Source organism: Lissotriton vulgaris, chromosome 12, assembly GCF_964263255.1.
Source record: "Lissotriton vulgaris chromosome 12, aLisVul1.2, whole genome shotgun sequence".
In the NCBI taxonomy this organism is placed as follows: Eukaryota; Metazoa; Chordata; class Amphibia; order Caudata; family Salamandridae; genus Lissotriton; species Lissotriton vulgaris.
The window spans coordinates 54,714,074-54,738,486 of NC_141700.1; positions in this window are offsets into that span (position 1 = coordinate 54,714,074).

Here is a 24,413-nt window from a genome sequence, read left to right on the forward strand (position 1 = left end):
TCGTCTTCGTGATAGAGGCTCACGAATATCGGCAGACAGAGGTATTCTATTCTTGGATAAAATTTCCAGCGGCAAACGCCGCAACACACGAGTTCCACTACTACATAGTAGGGGACCCACCGGAAGAGTACGCTCCTTTCGAGGAGATTGAAATCCCATTAAAATACCAAGAGCATTTGCTCTGGTTTAAAGGCGCCCTAAAACATAATGATCACATAACCAGGCTCGCTCCACTAGGTAGACCAGGAGCAACATAGCCGGTTCTAGCCAGCTACACACCGCATCCGGACATTGCAAAAATGTCTAGAGAAGAGCTGTTAGCACAGCTAAAAACATTAATTAAAATACATAGGCAATTAGTCCAATATGTAACGCGGACTGCAACAGTCCAAACAGCTGTTAATGTACAACAGCTGACCCCTCATCAGGGGAACACAAATAAAATTACACCACAGAACATACAATCATGTCTGGGTAAAACACCCATAAAACGGGAACAAATTCCTTTCTGGTTAGCGCAGAAAATTACTCAAATAGAGGCAGTATTTCCGAATACTACCCCTATTGAGAAACACAGAATCTTGACCATCTGCCTTCCAATGGGGGTCGCACCACACGTGGAGGACTGTGACACTTGGGGTACAGTCTTTGCTTCCATTTACACAAAAAAACATGGTGTTCCGTCAATGGCGGTAATACCAGATGTGCTAAAACAGATTCAGAATGAATACGGTCCAGAACCTGCTTTAACTCTTGGTATGAAATTACTGAAAGACTTCAAATAGGTCTTGGCTATATTACTAGCCAATATAAAAGGAGAAGCAGCATCTGTGGCGATCCGCCAGAAATTGAAGGAAACAGATATAACAGATCAACCTATTGAGCTTGCCAGAATCATAGAAAAATGCTATGAATAACTAGGTAGAGACAGTTTGGGTGGGAAACCAGTAAAACCCCAACTGCTCGAAAATCCTGAAAAATAATTTATTAAAAATAATTTAAACACTCCTAAAAAGAGCTGGGATGGAAGTAAACAATCCACTCCCAAGGAAAAAGTTTTCCAGTCCAGAGGAAGGTCTCCTCGACGGAGGGAAAGAACTCCGACTCGAGAACACCAGTCTCCCCAGAGGGAGCCCTCTGAGAAAAGATATAACCTTAGAAATAGGGATAATTTGAAGAAGCCTGATAGATATCAAAGTATTGATACACGTCCCTCTCGATCTTTTTCGCAGAAATCGGAAAGAAGAGGACGGTCAGACCCAGGAGAGCACACCAACTCCAAAGACAAGGAACCTGCTCAAAGTAAAAAATCTCAATTGCCAATAAAGAAGGTAGCCAGTATTAGAGTAATCGAACATGCAGAGAATACTGAGGACACAGTTGAAAAACGGGGAGTGGGCACAGACAATGCTAGACAGTGCAGCAGAAATCAGCATAGCTCGCAAGATCCTGATGAGTCATCTGGAGACAGTGGAGACGAATGAATACATTCAGGTGGAAACTGCCGACACCAGAGTTAGCGAGCCCCCTAAGATATTCAAAATAACACTGCGTATAGAGGGTGATAAGACTAGGAAAATAAGGGGTCTATTTTGGGATAACCTCAAAAGGCTATGATATTCTGTTAGCTGAAAAAGATTGGCCCCCAGAGTTTGTCAAGGAGTGCCCTCGTGGCGAAGAAATGATTATGCCTGCCTTCTCGAATCATATTCTGATTCACAAAAAATATACTTATGCAAGGAAATGGGCAGTAGCCCAGGCACCAGCATTATATAAAAATCATGTAGGATGGGATGAGGACTCTCCTCCTCACAAAATCCAGTTAAAAAGTCAACCTACTGCACAAAGGCAGTATCCCATTAAGCAAGAAGCTAAAAAACAAGTCAGGGAGATTTTAGATCAACTTGAATACCAGGGGGTGATTGAAACATGCACCTCTCAAATGAAAAATCCTTTGTTTCCTGTCTCCAAACCGGACAATTCATATCGTCTAGTTTTGGATTACAGACACCTTAACGCATGTTGCAAAACATTTGCAGTATAAAATTTGCATAGTGCTGCACTAATGAACAACATAGTTCGTAAAAAATATAAAACGACATTAGACATATCTAATGGTTTCTTTTGTCAAAACATTGCACCAGAAAGCAGATATTTGACCGCTTTCTCAATAATGGGGTTGCAGACAAATTTCTGTAGGCTCCCACAGTGATTCAAGAACAGCCCAGGACTATTCTCAGCCAGAGTAACAGAGTTACTACAAATATATGATGATGAGGCATTATCTTACGTAGATGATATCTATCTCACAGACGATGACTTGGATACTCACTTGAAAAGAGTGAACACCATTATACTTGGGTTCGCAGCAGAGGGTTACAAATTCAACTTTAAAAAGTCTCGAATTGCCCATCTGACAGTATTATTTTTAGGATACGAATTATCAAGTGAAGGAAAAAGCCTAGCGGACAAATTCTTAGAGAAGTGCGCTGTACTCCAAGCACCTAAAACGCTGAAGAACTTACAATCGATTCTAGGCTTCCTGAATTTTTGGAAGAACTTACATACTAAATTATGCGGAGAGGGTTAAACCTCTCTACGACCTAATTAAACCTGATTTTAAACCAATCAATTGGACTCAAAAACACACAGAAATTTTGAGAACACTGCAAACAGACATGTTAGCAAAAACAAAATTAGATACACGTGACAACACATGGGATCTTGTAATCTGAGTCATCCCAGGAAGATGCGGATTCACGTACCTGACCTCTAATGAGGGAGAAAAGGTACCAATTTCAATTAAATCTCACTTGTACACACAAGCAGAGAAAACATTCAGTCCAACAGAAAATACTGTGAAAGCAGTTGAAACTGCATTAGCAAATGAACGAGAACTAGCACACGGCAAAAGGATTAATATCCTCACAGCGGAATCCGCCTTCGAGGCGCTATTCAGCCCAGTAAACCTGCCTACAGTGTCACTGGATCCGAGATGGATACAGTGGGTACATTCTCTTGATGCGGAAGATGTGAAATACTATTTCGCACCACAATTCGAAAAACTGAATGATTTAAAATATGAAGAAGAATATCCTCTGCCAATCGAACTTCTGCCTCTCCCACAGTACGCCTGTATAATCTATACAGATAGATTTGTACAGCATTTCAACGTAGAGAACAAATCCTACGATGCAGCCTGTGCGATTGTTAAAGGTCGCTGGCTGTGCGGTAAATTCAGACCGGAAATAACAAAAACTGAATCAGTGAGAAACTGTTCGGCTCAGAGAGCTGAAATTAGATCTTTAAAGATGGCGCTTGAAAATGCAGAACGTGAATTCCCAACACTAATCGTGTGCGATTCGTATTTTTGCGTCAACTCTTACAATCATAAGTTGCAGAGCTGGATTGAAAATGATTACAAAGATGACACAGGTGCCACAATCAAGCATAAAATGCTTTGGAAACAAGTAGCTCTTTTACAAAAAGAACTACAAAAGACTCACGTGATACACACTCTGAGTCATCAACGTGATGGCGTTCACGTTGCAGGGAATTCATTGGCTATTACAGCCACAGCGGAAGCAACTAAACCGGCTTCCGTAGCCACAAAAAAGCGTTCAGTAAAATACATTGACGGGGAAACCATGCTGGCAGTAAAAACGTCCGTAAAAGGCGACTGTGCAGCACTACCCGTGAACTATCCACTCAATTATGCATACGTAATCGATGCAAACTCCGTTCCTTTTGCTCGAATTCCTGGAGTGGGGGATAGGGTAATTCCAAACATGAACCGGAGAAAGTTATTAATAGCAGACGCACACATGGGTGAAGGTCCAAGGCACAAAAAGATCAAGGAATCTCTAACTGAATTACAATCAGTATACTGGTGGCCGGGGATGAGCGTGCAACATCAAATATATGTGAAGAACTGTCCCAATTGTGACAGGAATCGCAGTAGTGAACTGGTCCAGTCTGTTGCCCGGCTACCAATTAGAAACAGCGTAATGCTGTCTACATGCCATCCAGTGTCCTATTAATCATTCAAGACTAAATTTCACTTAAAATATGTGGCTCCAGCGCTCGGCTGACGCCAGAACGGTTATAAAAGATCTGCGAGTCTTTATCGGCACATACGCAATTGCCATGTTCCATTCTGACCAGGGTCCTGCTTTCAGCTCTCGAGCTTATAAGGAGGCCATGGTCAGCATGGGCGTTGGCTTGCGGTATTCTTGTCCGTCACACCCCGAAGTGAACAGTGTGGTAGAAAGAAAAAACCGGGACATAAAGCAATCTATAACAGCAAAGGTATTAGGTTCGGGTGATGGGTGGGTCAAACATTTAATAAGTGTCCAGTTAAGTCTTAACAATTTGCCAAGAAATTCTCTAAAAGGTTTCAGCCCATATGAACTATTGTTCGGAACTAGAATGTACATTCAGGACTTAGATAGTCAGGTATCAGTGGTAAAAGATAAGAATACAGACTTTGACATCAAAGACCGTTTGGCTGTTTTACAGGACTTGAATGAAACAAGAAAATCCTTAAGCAACATAAAGTTAAAACAACGGCCAGCTACCACTGACGAGGCACCACCAGCCCCAGCAAGGCCTGTCTCGATTCCAAATTTTGGGGATCTAGTCTGAGAAAAAATAGCGGTGAAGAAGGAATTTGGGCCTTCTTACAGAAAAGCAGTACCTGTCTTAGCAATCAATGGAAAAAGATCAGTAGTACTACCGCCCCTTGCTGGTAAAAAGGAGAACAGAGTTGTATCAATCGACCTGGTAAAACCACAAGCATGTGGCCTATAATCAACAGTAGGCCCAGTGGACTCCCAAGAAACAACAGAATACCCAAACTTGCAAAAATCCAAGAGGTTCAAACTGAAAGACTAATCACATTTGATCAGCCTGCAGCGCAAAGAGAAGGACTATGCAATAATGCCATGGAACTCGTGCCTCTTGAAACACAGATTGAAACAGTTCGTCAAGAAACACCAGTCTACAATGATGTGGCATCAGAATGTGCTACGGAAAGACAAATCGAGAAAACAATTCCAACAATTGACAGAACTGCCTCTGGCTACTTCATCAATTTCGATAACTTTTCTGAAGATCAAAACGACCCCGAAGTTACGCCAGAAACAAAGACTTTTAAAGAAAAAGCAACAGAACTCTTTCAACAAATCAAAGAAGTATATCTGGATGCACCATTGATTGAGCATTGGATTATTTCAGGGGTATTCATACTCCTACTATGCCTAATTTTAGTTTTAATTTTAGGAAGGTTTATTACAATACAATGGACACAGCAAGTCAGAACATCAACTTAGTCCTCAAACCACACAGATCATCCCACGTGAAGAAAAGAGAACTATCAACAGTAAATGTCACAGCCATTCCGATACCCGGCGGGGTAGTATGGGACAAAACTGACTATGAAATATATGGTCCGGTCGAAATCCTGAAATATCCTCATCAATTCAAGGTTTCCTTAAGTGACTTTGTAAAACCTAGTACATTTTCTGATGATTGGGATTTTGAAAGTATTAATAATATGATGTCTGATTTAGTAATGTCAGCTAGATTCACAGAACATGATTATTTACAGGGTTCATCTAATTATGAGCAGATGTTCTGCTACACACACTATGGAGATCATTGCTTGCATAAATCAGCACAACCTAGAAATGTTTTGAAGTATAACCAATGGGAACATTGTGCTACTCCACCAAAAAGCAGTTCTAAAACATTCTATGAGAAATTTCAGTACTTCTCAGGGTTTAACACCAGTGATGCAGAAACGTTTTATTATAAACTGTTAGATAAAACAGGGTTGAAAACAATGTTGACAAATACTAAATTGATATATTCAGAAGCATTTTATGAAACAATGATGACATTTGGTTTTAATTATTGGAAACATAACATTGAAACAAAAACCATCTGGGGTACAAAAGAGTGGCAGGTACAAGTCCTAGAAGCATTATTTCGAACCTGCATGATCCCAGAACAAATGATGTTCTTAAATGACACAATTCACCAAAAATCCTGTCTTGGCCTAGCTAAGATTAAAGACCTTAACAAAGCGTCTATTCCAAAATCAGTACCTGCTAATGCAACTACAGATATTGAGATAGACGTATCTAAAGTTTTACATCTAAACAGAACACATCCTGATTGGAAAAAGTGGTTAATCTGGCCTACTGACACAAACAACTGTCAAGATAGATTCCTGAATAAAACACAGGGGTTAAAAATGTCCAGACCAGACCCTAGATACTCCCAGAGACAACATCGAGGGATAGTAACAACATAAAGTGTAGGGAAGCTGTGCCTTGAATGGCTAGAATCATCCACACTGGCTGAAATTAAGCTACACTTATCTTTACTTAAAGATGGTGCTGATTTGCGCGATTTCATTCTGAGACCTCGCAAACAGCGTCAAAAACGTTTCATAGCGACCAGTATATATGCAGCTTACAACGAGGCATGGAAAATTATGCAAATTGAAACTGCAGAGAAAATACGAGAAATTGATTGTATTAATTTGGAAAAATCACTTTCTGTAGAGAACAATGGGTTAATGACTCTGTCCTCCAGAATATATTCACTGGACAGTATTGTATCATCTGCCATAGACATAATAAATAAAGACTTGCTAATGTTACAGCATGGCCAGTCGCAATTGCGTTCTATTGTACAGTTAGGCTGGACGCTGCAAAATCTTCGTTCAGGCTATGTGCCTTGGCGTTTAATCAACACAACGTCATTGTTTTCCATCTTTAACCTTACTGATAAACAAATCAGCTTGGCACAGAAAGGAGCAGACTATACAATCCTGAGCATCGAAAAACTTGAGAGATTACCATTGACAATGTCAGAAAGTCCTGTCATTGAATGGATAATACACGGGATTATCACAATTCCGATAACAACTTTCCGATTTAAAAATTGCCTTGAATACATACCTACTGGCCAGTATGAACGATTGGGTAAAGGTTACATTAAGTCAGCATGGAAATTACCATACACACACACATGCTATAGTGACAGCAACAAAAATGTATTTCTTAGTGGTGAAAACTGTAAACATTCACTAAGCGGTCTACTTTTGTGCCAGGGTATTAATTTACACGGAACCTGTGAAGGAAATTCTAACAACCTTTCATGCCACCAACATGTCACACCTGCAAAGCAGATAGAGCCTTTCTTTATGCAACTCGCAAATGGGAGTTACATTCTAATAACGGATCACAGCTGTTGTGGCCTTTTGCCAGGAAAAGCCTATTTCGTAAGCGTAACTTCCATGGTCAAATGCTGTAAGCAAGCATTGTTTCCAAACGGCCCTGGAGACACTGAGACTCCCATATGGCCTCGTTTGATTTTCTCTTCTATACGAATTGATACTTTAAGCAGAATGAAGTTTGTGCTTTTGCAGACAACAGTGCCCATCATGTCATCAAAAGAGACGTATGAACTCCTAGTTGCAAGGACAACATCAGAGATTCATGACCTTTTATCAACAAATTGCCCCGTGCATTTCGCAGAAATGCTTAGCCAAGTCCTTAACATGTCTAGCGCCATAGGCATCCCAGGCATATTTAAGATGATTTTTACGGGACTGCTAACACCATTCAAAGCAATTCTGGGAATCATTCCCAATTTTGTCCATTCAGTCTTTGGCGGCATACCCCTGATTTTGGGACTTGTAGCAGGAATTTTATTTTTGACCCTCCTGCTCCGATATGGCAGGCCTAAACTCAGACATGACTCCGGCAGGAATGGAAGAAACGATCCTAGCAGTACGATACCGGGACAGAATAACTAGAGTCCTTGGATTGGCCAGGCTGAGAAATCTGAACATGACCTGGTTTCTTTCATTCAGACCTATATGGCAGACCTGCATCTTACCTGTGCTTCGATGTATGCTATGCGGAGATGAATGCGTGTTGGACACCTGTCTTGCACTTCCATCAGCAGTACCAATGGATATCGATACTTTGCTAAGTCCTGTAACGGCTCACGCATTGTGTTGTCCCCGGCGGCTACCAATCCTGATGACGGCATTCGTTGAGACTCCTGTACTACGACTAGGTGGTGATAGTGGAGTGAGAAATAAAAGCAACATCACCGAGGTAGGACCTTCTGTGAGCATTGCTGATCCAGACTTTGATGAAAGCAATCATTCTCACACCTGCCAAGTTACAGGACTATCGAACTTGGTTGAACTGTCACCTGATTTAGTAGACCAATTTTTTGAGAGCCTGTCTGATATGATGTTCTCCCCTGAACAGAAACAATAACTTTTGAAAAGCATTCCGACACACAGCGTTCCCATGAACTCTGAATTCGGCCTTCAGTTTTGATCAACAAAAACTGCTAAAATCGTCGGAAGACTATTCCCCCTGTTCACCAAGATTTTTTTTTTTTTTAATTGAACCTTTTTTCAAAATGTTTACCTTTTCCGGCACGAAAATTCTTTGCTTAAAGTAGACCTATTCATAAAGAACAGAAGCTTCTATTTTTAGGTAATTCTAGAGACATAATAACTTTACATCAGCCTCTAGCAACATGTTACAGCAATTGCATTTCTATGTGATGAAATTATCTCGCCTTTCTTTTCTGTATTAAGAGATATTTCATGTGTAATTTTTGCGCAAAATCGTTCACTGATTACATATGCTATAATTTTGAATGATTTCTATGCTTAAAGACGTACAGTACCAAAATTACCACATATTTCAAATACGCCATTTCAAATGCAAATATGTATTTTGGGGTGGGTAATGTTACACATGCATCTTTTGCTATAGTTTTTAGTAAATGGATGGACATAAATTTGTGGAGTGGGTGTCGCGTTCAAATCTAGGACCCCGATCAATACTGTGACCTTATGCCCCTATACGGCTATAATCCACTTATTCCCCTATAATGGCATAAACGATCAAGAGTGATATTTCAGAAACTCGTCTCTGGCCTAACACGATCAGAGCCACATTTCAGAATCTCTTCCTCTGCAGCTTCCTCTGCAGCTCATTAGAGCAAATGACACAGCAGAAGCCACTATCTAAGATTCCTAGATTACACTCCGAGTTCTTCAACAAGATAAAACTCAGCAACCTGGGAAAACCCCGCTTGCTATGATTTGATTAGTAATAGAACTCTAATGAGCACTGAGAGACGATCACTTCCTAGTGACATCTTTATTGACGTCTTATGTCCAAAAACCTACGTCAAACAAGGCACCTTTCAGGTATAAATATTACCAACGTTGCCTTAAGCAAATGCTGCTGTCTCAACGGCATCGATGATAGCGATGGTGTGGTGAACATAGGAGCAGAACAGCTGTCCCCTGCAGAGTCCAGCAGATGCAGGCTGCCCACGGACGCTGCCCCTCCTCCTCCTCGACACGCTGAGAGAGACGCTGTCTTTTCTCCTGCCGAGAAAATCCAGCTTCTGCGTTTCCAGCCTACTCTTGCGAGTGACTGGGATATCGAGTCCTGGAAGGAGATACAAGCCCTCCAACATTCTATTCCAGAGGTATGGTGTTGACTAAACCCTTAGAGAGAATTCTTGAAGCAAACCTTGGCAAAACCAACTTAACTAAAACTGCTACTTACTTACTCCCTCCCAAGTATTAGGCTTAGGTCAGGTACACTGGGGTAGGCGTAGTTAGAAGCAACAGTTGAGTACCTTAGCCTAATGTATATATGTTTTATTCATTTTAAACCATTGTATGGCTAAGAAACCATATCAATGCTTTTACAGTATTATTTCACAATCCTCATTTCACTGTACGCACTTTATATAATGACAAGTCTTGCAATTGTGGCAATTCATTTCTCTTGCATGAGAAGAAAGACTGTTCAATAAATAATACCTTTTATTGAAAACGCCCGTCTCTCTATTTCTCTGCATCTTGGTGAAAGTAATCTGCACAAAACTGACTGAGTAAAATAACTGTCTATTGTTTCACACGACTCTAGAGATTGACTCTTATTCTAAGGAGCAAAGTTGTCATGTTTATGCAGTTGTTGGAAAACTGAATCCCTTCTTGTTTGTACCAGGGAAGCTGATCCCTTCCTATTCAGTCAAGAAAGTTTCCAGTGACCTCTGAGATACTTGGTAACAAACCCAATTAAGTTTAGCATAGTCAGTAGAGACCTGGAAGATCCACACTTCTACGTCCATACTACTGTTTATGTTATTCCAATGCGCAGGGCCTATAGGGAAAATAGGGACTACACTACACAACGAGAGGAACCACCAGAGGATGCGCGGATTGTTCCCCTTATTGCGACTCATCCATTGCAAAGGGGCATGATCCGTGAAGAGTAGGAAATGGGCACCCTCCAGATAATATCGGAGTTTCTCAATGGCCCATTTAATAGCCAGGCACTCTTTCTCGATTATAGGATACTTCTGCTCCCTAGGAAACAGTTTCCGACTGATGAAAAGGATAGGATGTTCAATGCCATCAGGTGCAGTTTGTGACAACACGGCACCCAGACCATGCTCAGAGGCATCTGTATGTAGTAGGAAGGGTTTTGAGAAATCAGGAGAGCGGAGAACAGGAGCAGAAGTTATGGCTGTCTTTAATTCCTGAAAGGCTTTCCTAGCAGCAGGGTTGGGTTGGTGAAGGTCCTTGTTTTTGACATTCTTTTGGAGTAAATCCGTTAAGGGTGTCGCCAGTTCAGAATACTGGGGAATGAAGCGCCTGTGATATCCAAGGAGACCCAGGAACGCCCTAACTTCTTTTTTGTAGATGGAAAAGGAGCCTCCACTATAGCTTTTACCTTTTCTGACTGTGGCTCTATGACTCCATTACCCAAAAGATAGCCCAAGTATTTCACCTTCCTAAATCCGGCTTTTGATTTTTTTGCATTAACATGCAGGCCAGTGGCTTGAAGAGCGGCAAACACCTGGGTACAGTGTTGGAGATGAGTATCCCAGTCAGGACTGAAGATGACTATGACTACGTGAGAGTTGCTTCACGGAGGGACGCTTTTGTTCACTGGAGAAAGGATTGCCCTAGCGCTTCAGCGCTATATCTTGCCGCACCCGCTTCGCGGGTGCCGCTGCGCCGCAAAGAGACTCTCCGACCTGGTTTGCTGTCATTGAGCGGCTGCACTTGCCAACCAGAGGAGCCTGAGTGCGTTGTGAGGCGGGAGGAGCAGGGGAGCAGGGACTCAATCTCCCAAGAGTCCCTGCTCGATTAACAGCACCTGGTCCTGCATTAACACCGAGACCCGCCCACTACCGCCAGCACGGGTTAAAATCCCCACGCCATCCTACAGACCCTGGGACACTACGCGAGAGTTGCTTCACGGAGGGACGCTTTTGTTCACTTGATAAAGGACTGCCCTAGCGCTTCAGCGCTATATCTTGCCGCACGCGCTTCGCGGGTGCCGCTGCGCCGCAAAGAGACTCTCTGACCTGGTTTGCTGTCATTGAGCGGCTGCACTTGCCAACCAGAGGAGCCTGAGTGCGTTGTGAGGCGGGAGGAGCAGCGGAGCAGGGACTCAATCTCCCAAGAGTTCCTGCTCGATTAACAGCATCTGGTCCTGCATTAACACCGAGATCTGCCCACTACCACCAGCACGGGTTAAAATCCCCACGCCATCCTACAGACCCTGGGACACTACGCGAGAGTTGCTTCACGGAGGGACGCTTTTGTTCACTGGAGAAAGGACTGCCCTAGCGCTTCAGCGCTATATCTTGCCGCACGCGCTTCGCGGGTGCCGCTGCGCCGCAAAGAGACTCTCTGACCTGGTTTGCTGTCATTGAGCGGCTGCACTTGCCAACCAGAGGAGCCTGAGTGCGTTGTGAGGCGGGAGGAGCAGCGGAGCAGGGACTCAATCTCCCAAGAGTCCCTGCTTGATTAACAGCACCTGGTCCTGCATTAACACCGAGACCCGCCCACTACCGCCTGATCACCCTATATATTGACTACAGATCGCCGCTCTTAGGCCCTCAGAGGCCGAAGGAGGCCGGGCTGGGCCCATTCTCTTTCTCTTCCCATCTGGCTTACTGATGTCCAGGACTGTACAAATACTCCAACTATAAGCCACTAAGTAAGCAGACTCTATCATAACTGTCATTTGGTACTCTTGTTATAAATGTCTTGTTAGATATTGGTTTAACATCATCATTGTAAGAATTAAAGTGGGAGTTTAGTCGGTCCCCCTACTCATTATTTGCCTGTTGCTATAATGTCCTCTACTCAAAAAGAAAAATCGCTTCCCCCTGGAGGAACCAATCGAGGTCCGCTCAATAATTACATTTTTAGGGTTGGTAATGACATTGACAGGGAAACAATGCTAGCAGAGCGTCGGGCCGATAGACGCCGCTCAGTGGAGCTTATCAAGAACAAATGTTCGTCTATGGGCGCATTGTTGCAGGCTGTTTGCCCAGTCCATAATCTCACTTCTGAAAAGGAGGGTTGTGCTGCATCCCCTGAAGATAGCATCCCTCTAATTTTCCAGGATAGATCCCCTACTTTGCCCGTAATTAGTCATCCAACAATAAATGTTTCGACACTCTCTACTAACTCAATTCCGGAGGTTAAAATACTGGTAGACACCCCACCATCAAAAAATAAATCCATCCAAAAGGCTAAAAAGACCAACAAATCCACTCCTGCATTGGGTCCGCCCCCGAAAAAAAGACGAAAAAGAGGTAGTGGTCAGAATAAAAATAAAAATAAGACTACTAATACTAGCTCTGGGAACAACAAAAGCACAGTGGATGACCCACCATTAACACCTGCAGTAGTTACACCACCGCATGTACCACTAAAAGATTCGTCATCCACTGATTTAATGGGCAATATGGAACATCTAGTTAAATCCCTCATACTGCCAGTAGCAGAGAGGTTGAAAAGAATAGGTTTGCAACTGGGAATTCTGAAACAAGTTATGGGGGAAATTAAAGAGGCCACAAAAGACCTACAAAAGCTTACGCCTGCTCCGCTGAAACCTGTCTCAGCCCCAAACATTGCAAATCAAAATGTAATTAAATCTGCGAATCCACCTAAAACAAAAGCAGTAAAATGAATTCCCCCTAAAACAACAGTACCTAATATAAGTACAAAGCAGAAAGACAAGGAGGGTTTGGCAAGTGGGAAATCGAACCCTCCCCGGAGTGTTCTAAAAGCGAATGAGCGAGTAAAGCTTTCGAGGGAAATTCCATCGAAAAGGCTCACTGTGGAATTGCCGCCGGAAGCGGTTCCATTCGTGGTGGCTCTAACTGGCGTGCCACCTTTGGAGGAGGGGACTAATGAAGCTGAATACCAATTAAGCAACAAAGTAATATATTGGCTAAAACAGAATCGCCCTCTCCCTCCAAACATAAGTGGCAAAATTCTGTATGTCAGATGTCTTCCCTGGATAGGACATAGGTAAAAAGACATAAAGGGAGATATAATAATAATAAACTTTAAAGATAAAAGAGCTGTTGGTCACATTATTAATTGGATTCCTCATAATGCCAATAACACCATTAATACATGTGACCTGACATATTTTTATCCCAGAATTCCAACGGCCCCGGCAACTAACGTTCAATCATTGTTCCAGTCCATTGGAAATTATAGAGAGCCCCCATCCCGAAATCAGAATGATTGGCTTAGGCACCCGCCTCCAAATCTAGAAGGCTTTCCCAGGCCCCCGGTAACTAACGCTCGACCATTGTTCCAGCCTATTGGAAATTATAGAGAGCCGTCGTTTCAAAATCAGATTGATTGGTTTAGGCACCCGCCCCTAAATCTGGAAGATTACCCCAGGCCCCCTTGTCATCAACAACCCAATTATTCCATTCCATTTTACAATCGTTATGCTGTTCTTTCAGGCATGGAGGGAATCGACTGACTTGATTCAGGGATTGTAGTCAAAAATAGTTCTGTTAGCCCACAAAAGGTTCCATCGATGACCATTGAGCAACATTTCCCAAATGGCATCTCACGTACCCAAAGCAAGCCTGTTCGAAGGACATAGCGAATGTTCCTGCGACTCTGATCGCAGGTCAAAATTACCCCTCCCTACTTTCCCACTCTAAACAGGATTACAACTCTAGAACTGATAATAGTTCGAAATCAGAAAATGGGGGACATAAAGGGGTTGAGAATAAACATCGTATCTCTGTCTTATTTTGGAATGTGGCAGGGCAGCGGGCGAAAGTGACTAATGATAAATGGATAGACTTTATTCCAAATTTTGACATCTTAGCACTACAAGAGACCTGGGCATGTGATGTGATACATATGGAGGGATTTAAGACCTATTTCTCATCTGCCAAACCCTCTATCTCAGGCAGAGCGAAAGGAGGCTTAACAATTTATGTTTCAAACCTCCTTAATATGACCAAAGTTGTATCTATCAAATTAGACCCAAATTTCCAGATTTTAAGGCTATGCCTTAACAACAAGGAAAATTTCCTTGTGGTAAATTTTTACAACAATCTGACAGATTTTGATGCACTGAATGCGGGAACTCTGATTCGATCCACACTATTAGCTTGCATGAGAAAGACTGACAAGGATGTGACAATTATTTGGGGGGGGGACTTCAACCTGGGTCCATGTATCTCTGAGGGCAATGGTATCAGTGGCATTATAGATGACGCCAGTAACCCAATTACACACTTTAGGCACTGCACTCCAGGCAACCTCCTTAATGAAATATTGTTTGATTTAGATCTAGAAATAGCAAACAACGCCAATAAGGAAGATTTGCTACTCACTCCAACATTTCATGGGAGGGGACATCAAACAGTCATAGATTATATCTTGGTCTCAAATGGCATTATGTTGGCAGAAGCAGTGTTCACTTCACATAAAATCCCATTAAGTGATCACACTCCAATTAGCATCTCCATGCCACTGTCCCAGTATCCAAGGAGCGGTTATAGTTCCATTTTAACACAAAACAACTTGGCCTTAAACAGAAAAAATGGCTATGCCTTGAAATGGGGGGAAATAGACCCTGCAGAAATAACAAAGCAAGTGGTAGTAAGGGCTCTCCCACATTTTATAAAATGTCTTAGCTCGGACGTATCCGATCAAGACATTATTACCAATTTTGAGGCAATTTTAAAAATAATAAAAGAGGCGCTCTGGATTAAAATTAAGCAAAAACCTAGGCAGAAAAAAGGTTGGTTCAACCACGCATGTACGGTGGCCTACTCTAATCTAAAAACTGCCCTCAGGAAATCAGTTAGGATCCCACAAGAAGTAAAAGAACTACGGAAGATATATAATCAAGCACTCAAATCGAGGAAAGGGGAATTAAAAAAAAAACTTTGGGACCAATTGCATGAAAGCTGCACGTATAAGAACTCGGCTGCTTTCTGGCAAGTGGTCAAATCCCCTTTTTTAAATTACAATAACAAGCTCCCAAAAATTGAGGTAGCAATAGCAGAGAAAGACTGGGTTCCACACTTCACCAAGATCTTTTCTCTTAGTCCGGACTCTCAAAACTTAAGAGATCCCAGACCTAATGATCTATCCAGCTCTTACCCTATTGACCTACAGTTCACAACGACACAAATTGTACAGGCTCTGAAAGTCAGAAAAAATGGGAAGGCGCCTGGCCCTGATGGCGTCCCAAATGATCTGTTCAAAGCCCAAATGGATCTATGGACCCCCCTTCTCACCAGAGTCCTGAATGCAACTTGTAACGTTGGCTTATTGGAATCTTGGTCACGTTCCGTGTTAGTTCCCATATTTAAAAAAGGGGACAGAGGGTCTGTTTCTTGCTACCGCCCAATCTCGCTTTTAGACTCCCTTGGTAAAGTGGCAGGTCGAGTCATTTTAGAACTGTTACAAGATTGGGCAGAGGAAGGCAGAATTATTTCAGACCTACAATACGAGTTTCGTCAAGGCCTAGGGACTATTAAGCAGGCCCTAAATCTCTCCCTCCTGATTGATAAATATGTTTCTATCAAAGGTGGAGACCTCTATATGGTCTACGTGGATTTATCATCCGCGTTCGATTGTGTCTCCCACTATAAACTCTGGTCTTTGTTGATCGATATGGAGACACCATCGAACACAGTAAAGTTCCTGAGAAAACTTTACTCAAATGCCACAGCAAAAGTCCGCTATGGAATGGAAGGAGAGCTGATGGAGGAGTTTCCAATAGAAAGAGGGGTGAGGCAAGGGTGTGTCCTGGCGCCCTTCCTCTTTGTACACGAACGGGCTGGAAAGTGAGATGTTGAAGGATTGCCAAGACCTCCCAATGGTGGAAAACCGCCCAATTTTATTTATTTATTTGTGTATTTTGTAAAGCGCAACAGCTGCCCCAACGGGGCGTCCCGGCGCTGATAAATCATGGAACTTAGAGGCTAGGCACCAATAGGGCATTATATGGGGAAGAGATGTGTTTTCAGGGACTTTCGGAATGCTAATTCGGTTTGACAGGCTCGTAATGCAACCGGGAGGTTATTCCAACACCGAGTGGCACAGACCTCGAATGTTTTCCCTCCGGCGCGAGTACGTTTAAATCTAGGGGTTTCCAGCAGAAGTAGGGAATTTGAGCGTAATGTCCTGGTGTTGACATACGGTCTCAGAGTGCTTTTCAGATGGGCCGAGCCTTTGCCCTTGGAGGCCCGGAAAGCCAGGGTCATGGCCTTAAAAATACATCTCTTGGAAATGGGGAGCCAGTGGAGTTTACGGAGGTGTGGGGAGATGTGATGTCTGGCAGGAATTCTCTCCACCAGCCGAGCAGCAGCATTCTGGACAGTCTGTAACTTGTGGCATAGGCCTGCTGTGATGCCAAGATATAGTGCGTTGGCGTAGTCCAGGTGAGATATTATCAGGGCTTGTACCACAGTCTTACGGCAGTCCATCGGCAGGTAGTTGATGAGCCGTCTAATTGTCTTGATCTTAGCAAAACAGGATGCTGCTACTGTTTGAACCTGGGCGTTGAAACTGAGATGATTATCCCAGCACACTCCCAGGTTTCTCACCGAGTCTTTAGGCGTGGGGGCATGGCTGAGATCATCCGGCCACCATAAATTAGAATCAAGAGGGGATGATGAGTTAAAAAACAGAATCTCTGTCTTTCCAGCGTTGAGTCGGAGGGAATTGGAGTCCATCCAGCTAGAGATGTCTCTTAGACAGTTTTTCAATGGGTCGAAGGCAGAGGCAGTGGGGGTATCAAAGGTGAAGAGTAACTGAATGTCGTCAGCGTAGGAGGTGGATTTAATCCCAGTTTGCGCAATCAGTTTAGCCAAGGGGGAAAAGTAAACAATGAACAAGAGCGGGCTCAGGGAGGAGCCCTGTGGAACTCCCCATTTAAGTGGTCTAGCGGTGGAGGTGTAGGGAGGGGTGTATACCTGCTGAGTACGGTCACCCAGGTAGGAAGAGAGCCATCTCAACACTGTACCGCCAATACCCAGGTCTCCCAGCCTTCTCAGCAGGATCTTATGAGAGACGGTGTCAAATGCTGCTGAGAGATCCAGCAGCACTAACACCGCCCTCAACCCTCGATCCAGCGTCCATCTCACCGAGTCAGCCATTTCAACAAGGGCCGACTCCGTGCTGTGGCCCGATCGAAAGCCGTGCTGAGAGTCATGCAGGAGCCCATGGGATTCAATATAGTTGGCAAGCTGGGCGTGCACCAGTTTTTCCAGGATCTTAGCTGGGGCAGGCAGGAGAGAGATGGGCCTGTAGTTACTAGGGTTATCTGGGTCAAGATCAGGTTTCTTAAGGATGGGCACTAGGGACGCATGCTTCCATTTTGCGGGAAAAATGTCCGTTCTCAGGGATTCGTTCCAGATATGGTTAAGGAATCTGTTGAGCAGGGGTGCCAGTTTTTTATATTGTTTGGCTGGCAAAGGGTCCTTGGGGAAGCCAGATTTACAGTTGAGTAATTCTACCAGTGTGTCAGCCTCAGAGATATCTGCAAACTCTAGCAATGAGGGTGACTGTAGCGGGTACGTAGTAGATTCCTCACCCAACCCTGCACTACTGCTGATGGGAAAAGAGGAGTAAATAGCCTGGATTTTTTCCTCAAAGAATTGTGAAAGTTTATCACACAGAGACTGGGAGGCTGGTTGAGTTCGAGTCAGAGCGCTGGGGTCCGTAAAGGATCTGACTATGTTGAAAATCTCCCTGGCGCCGTTACTGGCATGTTTAATTCTGGAAGCCAGGAAGTCCCTTTTATGATCCTCAATCATTCTGCGGTATTCTTTTAGAGCTGTTTTATAGGTGATTTTACTGTCGAGGGAATAGTTCTGCCTCCAGGAGCGTTCGAGGGCTTTGCATGAAGCCTTTTTCTGGCGAAGCATGTCAGAGTACCAGGGTGCGGATGGAGTGGCCCTGTAGGTTTTGATGGGTTTGAGAGGGGCCATAGCCTCTAGGGCTTGGCCAATCCAGGCGTCGAAATGGTCAATACCACCATCCGGATCAGATGATGGGGAGGGTAGAAAATTATTCTGGTGTTCCTGGATCGTTTCAAGGGTGATACGACTCCAGTTTCTGCCTGATGCTTTGGGGGCGATGGTAGGTCTGATGGAGCGGGAGATGATGATCTCAAAAGAGATGAGAAAGTGATCTGACCAGGTGACCGGGATGGGAGAGGCTACCAGAATGCTAGGTAGGTTGGAACAAATCAGGTCAAGGGTATGTCCCGCTTTGTGAGTGGGGGAATCTATTTTTTGCTCTAGATTGCAGGTCGCCAGTGTAGAAATAAAATTATTGCTATGTGAGCATGATTCATCGTTTACGTGAAGGTTAAAATCTCCTAAAGCAGTGAAGTTGGTGTAGCGAGTGCTAAGCTGGATGATGTAATCCGTCAAGGCCGGCAGGTAGGAGAGGTTGGAATGGGGAGGGCGGTAGATAAGTATTCCAGAGCAGGAGGTGGACGAGGAAAAATGGATAGTAAAAGGTAGACCCTCTATGCAGTCAATAGGGTCATATGTAGGGAAGGAAGCCGTCCATTTGGATTTGTGGATTAAGGCAACACCACCCCCCTGTTTACCGTTTGGTCTATTGGCGCAGGCGATGCTGTAGCCGTCCGGCAAGGCAAGAGTAATGGTGGGGTTAGTGGTCTCATTCAACCAGGTTTCAGTTAAGAAAAGCAGATCCCAGTTGTTGTCCTGGAGGGACTGCCAGATGTCAATAGCATGTTTATTCAGAGACCTGCAGTTAATCAGTGCCGCTCTGAGGGAAAGAGAAGGGCCGGCTCCATGGGAGGAAGCAGAGCACCGAGCGAGGGCCGGGCCAAGAGTTGAGTCCAGAGAGGGTAGTGAGAACTGGCAGGTTTCACATACGTAAATGTGGCTCTGGGCGTCCAGGATAGACCAGAGGCAGGTGGGGCAAGGAGGGGGTCTCAGAGAAAGCAACATGGTCCGAGAATGGATTGTGGGGGTAGTGCTGGTGAATCGGGCAGGGGAACCGGCCCCGGTCGCGTCATGATCGCGGACGAGCGCAGACGAGCTTGCCTTAAGCGCGCCTTTGGCGCGCAATCGGCGCGCCCGCTGCGCTGGTCCGCTGCGCTTCCGGTAGATACACATGTATAAAGTGAGGGGGCGTGGCCTCGAAGTGGGCGTGTCCCTGTCGCAACGAGGACAATGGCGGGAGAAGTGGATCGGCGATTTTCGCCCGTTACTAGCGCTCGTTTTTGCTGCAGAAGGGTACCAGCACACTGTACTCGTGTGTCAGGAAGTGAAGGTGGGTGCAGGTTAAAAACACAGAAATGCACTTTTAAAATGAAGAGCTGCGCAAAGTTCTAACTGCTCCCGGCTGTGCCTCAGGAGGTTCCGTAATTAATCTGCCGCGCTAGTCATCAGCGTGCTATTTGTAGGTCTTGCAGGGGGCGTGGCCTCGAAGTGGGCGTGTCCCTGTCGCAACGAGGACAATGGCGGGAGAAGTGGATCGGCGATTTTCGCCCGTTACTAGCGCTCGTTTTTGCTGCAGAAGGGTACCTGCACACTGTACTTGTGTGTCAGGAAGTGAAGGTGGGTGCAGGTTAAAAACACAGAAATGCACTTTTAAAATGAAGAGCTGCGCAAAGTTCTAACTGCTCCCGGCTGTGCCTCAGGAGGTTCCGTAATTAATCTGCCGCGCTAGTGATCAGCGCGCTATTTGTAGGTCTTGCAGGGGGCGTGGCCTCGAAGTGGGCATGTCCCTGTCGCAACGAGGACAATGGCGGGAGAAGTGGATCGGCGATTTTCGCCCGTTTCTAGCGCTCGTTTTTGCTGCAGAAGGGTACCTGCACACTGTACTCGTGTGTCAGGAAGTGAAGGTGGGTGCAGGTTAAAAACACAGAAATGCACTTTTAAAATGAAGAGCTGCGCAAAGTTCTAACTGCTCCCGGCTGTGCCTCAGGAGGTTCCGTAATTAATCTGCCGCGCTAGTGATCAGCGCGCTATTTGTAGGTCTTGCAGGGGGCGTGGCCTCGAAGTGGGCGTGTCCCTGTCGCAAAGAGGACAATGGCGGGAGAAGTGGATCGGCGATTTTCGCCCGTTTCTAGCGCTCGTTTTTGCTGCAGAAGGGTACCTGCACACTGTACTCGTGTGTCAGGAAGTGAAGGTGGGTGCAGGTTAAAAACACAGAAATGCACTTTTAAAATGAAGAGCTGCGCAAAGTTCTAACTGCTCCCGGCTGTGCCTCAGGAGGTTCCTCAGCAATTCCCGCACTTCTTTATGCGGATGATACAGTTATACTAGCCCGCACCCCCATAGAATTGCAAAAGAATCTGGATAGATACTCAAGGTTTATGGCTGGTCTGGATTTGAAAATAAATATCAGTAAAACCTTTGTTATGAGGGTGGGATCGAGCAGTAAAAACAAAATGAGGGGGATTTACCTCAATAAAGAAAAAATAGCGACTACTGATAAATATTCATATCTAGGCATAACAATAGACCACAAACTTTCGTGGAGAGCAGCCGTGGATACACGTAAACTGCTCTTTTTAAGAACCACAGCTGCCTTAACCAACTTTGCCAGAAAGCTGGGAAAGAGAGCACCCCCGGAAATGATAAAGATATAAAAAGCCAAATGTCTCTCCGTGGCTCTGTATGGGGCTGGTCTTTGGGGTTTTGTTGCTCTTGATAGCATTCAAAGGGTAGAAAACTCCTTTCTAAGATATCTTTTAGGAGTTCCTAGTAGCTCGGGTACTTTCGCCTGTCACACCGAGCTAGGTCTTTCATATGTTATGGACCTAGCAAAAACTGAACCATTGTTACTGTGGCACAGGATTTGGACCTCAGACAAGGCAACCTTTACCCAGCTTATTCTTTCTGACTGCTTGAAAATGGATGACGCCAATACCTCAAGGTGGCTGCGATACATAGCGAGATTTTTCCATGATCTGGGGTGGGACCAATATTATTTAAACCCCTCCCTAATTCGCGAGGTACCGAGAAAGGTTCTAAAAAAGAAATGTTTGGCCCATCTAGAGGCTTTGAGACTAACGAGTGAGATTACTAAACCCTCTGTTACTCATGCCTTGCTCATACAAGCGGAACCTACAATACAGCTGTACCTCACTTATAACACCACGAGTTATGAACGACATCTGTTGGTAAGGTTCAGAATGAATTTCTTTTATAGATTGGTCGCATTTCCTACTAGAAATAACTGGGCAAAAGCACTTCCCCCTTGTCCTTGTGATGGTGTCTCGCTACAATCTACCGCCCATACTTAATTTTTCTGTACTTTTTATTATAACCTTGGGAAAAAATGGCTTATACCTACAATAAGGAGTACTGGTTTTACACAATACCGTCCAGCATTGGTTTTTTTACAATTGTTACAGGGTGAGCGGTTGTTTTTTTTGGCAAGCTTCCTTAAAAGTGTTGTTCGCCATCGTTTGACCCTAGATTGCTCCCTGTTTAACATTTTATTCTGTAAATATTGTATTTTTTAATTGTATTATAAATGGTTATTTGATTGTATTTATTCATGAATATATGTATGACTTGTTATGTATGCTTTTATGATTTGCAACCAAAATCGAAATAAAGCAATATTGACTCTGACTCTGACTATGTCATCTAGGTAAGCTGAGGAGTACTGCTGGTGGTTTTGCAATACCTGGTTCATTAATCGTTGGAAAGTGGCTGGTGCCCCATGCAACCCAAAGGGTAGGACCGTAAACTCATAAAGGCAGCTAGGGGTGGCGAAAGCGGTCTTTTCTTGGTCCTCCTGTTTAAGTGGCATCTGCCAATATCCTTTAGTAAGGTCAAGTGTAGTAATGAACTGGGCTTCTCCTAACTTCTCTATAAGCTCGTCCACCCTAGGGATGGGATAAGAATCACACTTTGATATGGAATTCACAGCGCGAAAATCAATGCAAAAGCGGACAGATCCGTCCGGTTTTGGCACTAATACTATAGGGGAAGACCAGTTGCTGTTTGAGGGTTTGATAACACCTAAGTCTAGCATGTTTTCTACTTCTTTCTCTATCGCCATCCTTCCAGCAGCCGGAATTCTGTATGGCTTTTGTTTCACTATTTTTCCTGGTTGAGTGGTGATAGTATGCTCTGCTAGTGTGGTTCTCCCTGGTAAATCAGAGAAGATGTGTGCAAAAGGGGCTAGGGTGTTCTGAAGGGTATTCTCCTGTTCCTTGGTTAGGTCTGGATTATTGACCAACTGCTTAATTGTAGAGGTGGAGATGAGGAGATGTCCTCGACGTGTTGTACGTCTTGAGGGGGAAGCCCTAGCCACTTCTTAAGAAGATTTATGTGGTATAGTTGGCCCTTTCTAGGAGTGACCTGTATCTTATAGGATGTTAGGCCGACCTTTTTTGTCACTTTATAAGGACCCTGACAGAACTTCGTGACATGTGCAAATATCCCCGGCCAGTAAAAATGTTGTAACAACATTTGTGTGGTCTTTTGCACTCCCCTATGTCCCGCCAAGAGGTGTGAATGTGCGAAAAAAAGGGCCTGTTCCTTAAAAGCTTGAGGTACTACCAACTGAGGATTATCTCCCTGCTTCCCTACTCTATACAACAATTCGTTCTATACTAAAAAAGAAGGGTAGGAGGAAGAGGGTCCCTCTGCCTGTTCCCAAGCTGATCGAAGTGTTGGGTCGTTTTTCTGGGCATATCTGAAACTAGTTTCCAGGAGCCAAGGGGCTTGAGTGAGGAGGTAGGTATGTTGTGAGGGAGACAATGGGTGTTTTTGTAACCGTTCTTGTAAAAGAAACAGAAAGGACGGGTTATCCTGACCTATTATCATCTGTTCTGGGAGCGTAGGAACAGCCCCAAGCCTGCCAACTAAAGTCTGCCCTGTAGGAAGAGTCACTGGCATCTCTATCAATGGATAAGCCTTTACATCCCCATGGACACATCTGATAGGTACTGTTCCCTTCATTACCACCTGGGAAGGAGGAACTAAGGACTTTAGGATGACGGACTGTTTACAGCCGGAATCAAGAAGAGCTTTTATTGTTGTCCCTTATACTTGTACACTTACGTGAAAACTAGGACCCAGTCCTGCTAAATTTAAAATGGAACATGGTATACATCCAATGTCCATGGGTTCTTCCTGCGCTCTCTTGCTGGGACAGTTTCTAGCGATATGACCCCACTCTCCACATTCAAAGCATTGTGGGTTGCGTAGTGGAGGACGGTCTAACTTGAAAGGTCTAGGCTTCACAGGCTCTAGAACTGGCTTCACAGGTTTTTTTTCTGGTTTACCCACACTACCTGTGGGTTTTGGGGTCTTTTCTGTGTCCCAAGGTAAGGCTCTGGGCTGCGCTCTATAAAACGTTGTGGCCATCTCTACTGCTTGTTCCGGGCTAAGGTGATGGTGTTGTTTAAGCCAACTCTGAATAGGGTACGGGAGAGCCTCGAGATTCTGCTCCAAGTATATCATTGCCATGATTCCGTCTTTGGAATGGTTCTGGGGCTGAAGCCACTTATCGGCAGCTCCCTTTAACTTAAAGTAGAATGTCTTTGGGTTATCAGATGGCGTACCTATTTCTTTCTGAACTTCACCCTGTAGGCCTCAGCGTCCATACCCATATGGTCTAAGATAAGATCTTTAATTTCCTTATAGGAGGCGTTGCCATTGGGGTTAGCCACTTGGTAAGCAGCTTGGGCTTCTCCGGTTAATAGAGGAGCAAGGAAGAAAGGCCACTTAGCTTCGGGCCACCCAGAGGAAAATTGAGAAGAAAGGCATCAGGATCCTCTCCAGTGGCGTAATTTTGGAGTGAGACCAGTGGCGGTTTCTCTTTATGGGCGTCGGGGCTCCGCCCCCGATACATACAGCAATAATAATAATGCTGAATGCTCATTCATTTAAAAAGATGCCCCCTTTTGTAATTTACATCTTTTATGTTGCACACGGAGCACTGTCAGGCAGACACTGTCTGCACTACTCACCATGGACACCGGCGTGATAGATTTCTTTCAGCCCGCCCAGGAATAAAACAAAGTGTTTGTCAGGCGGACAACATC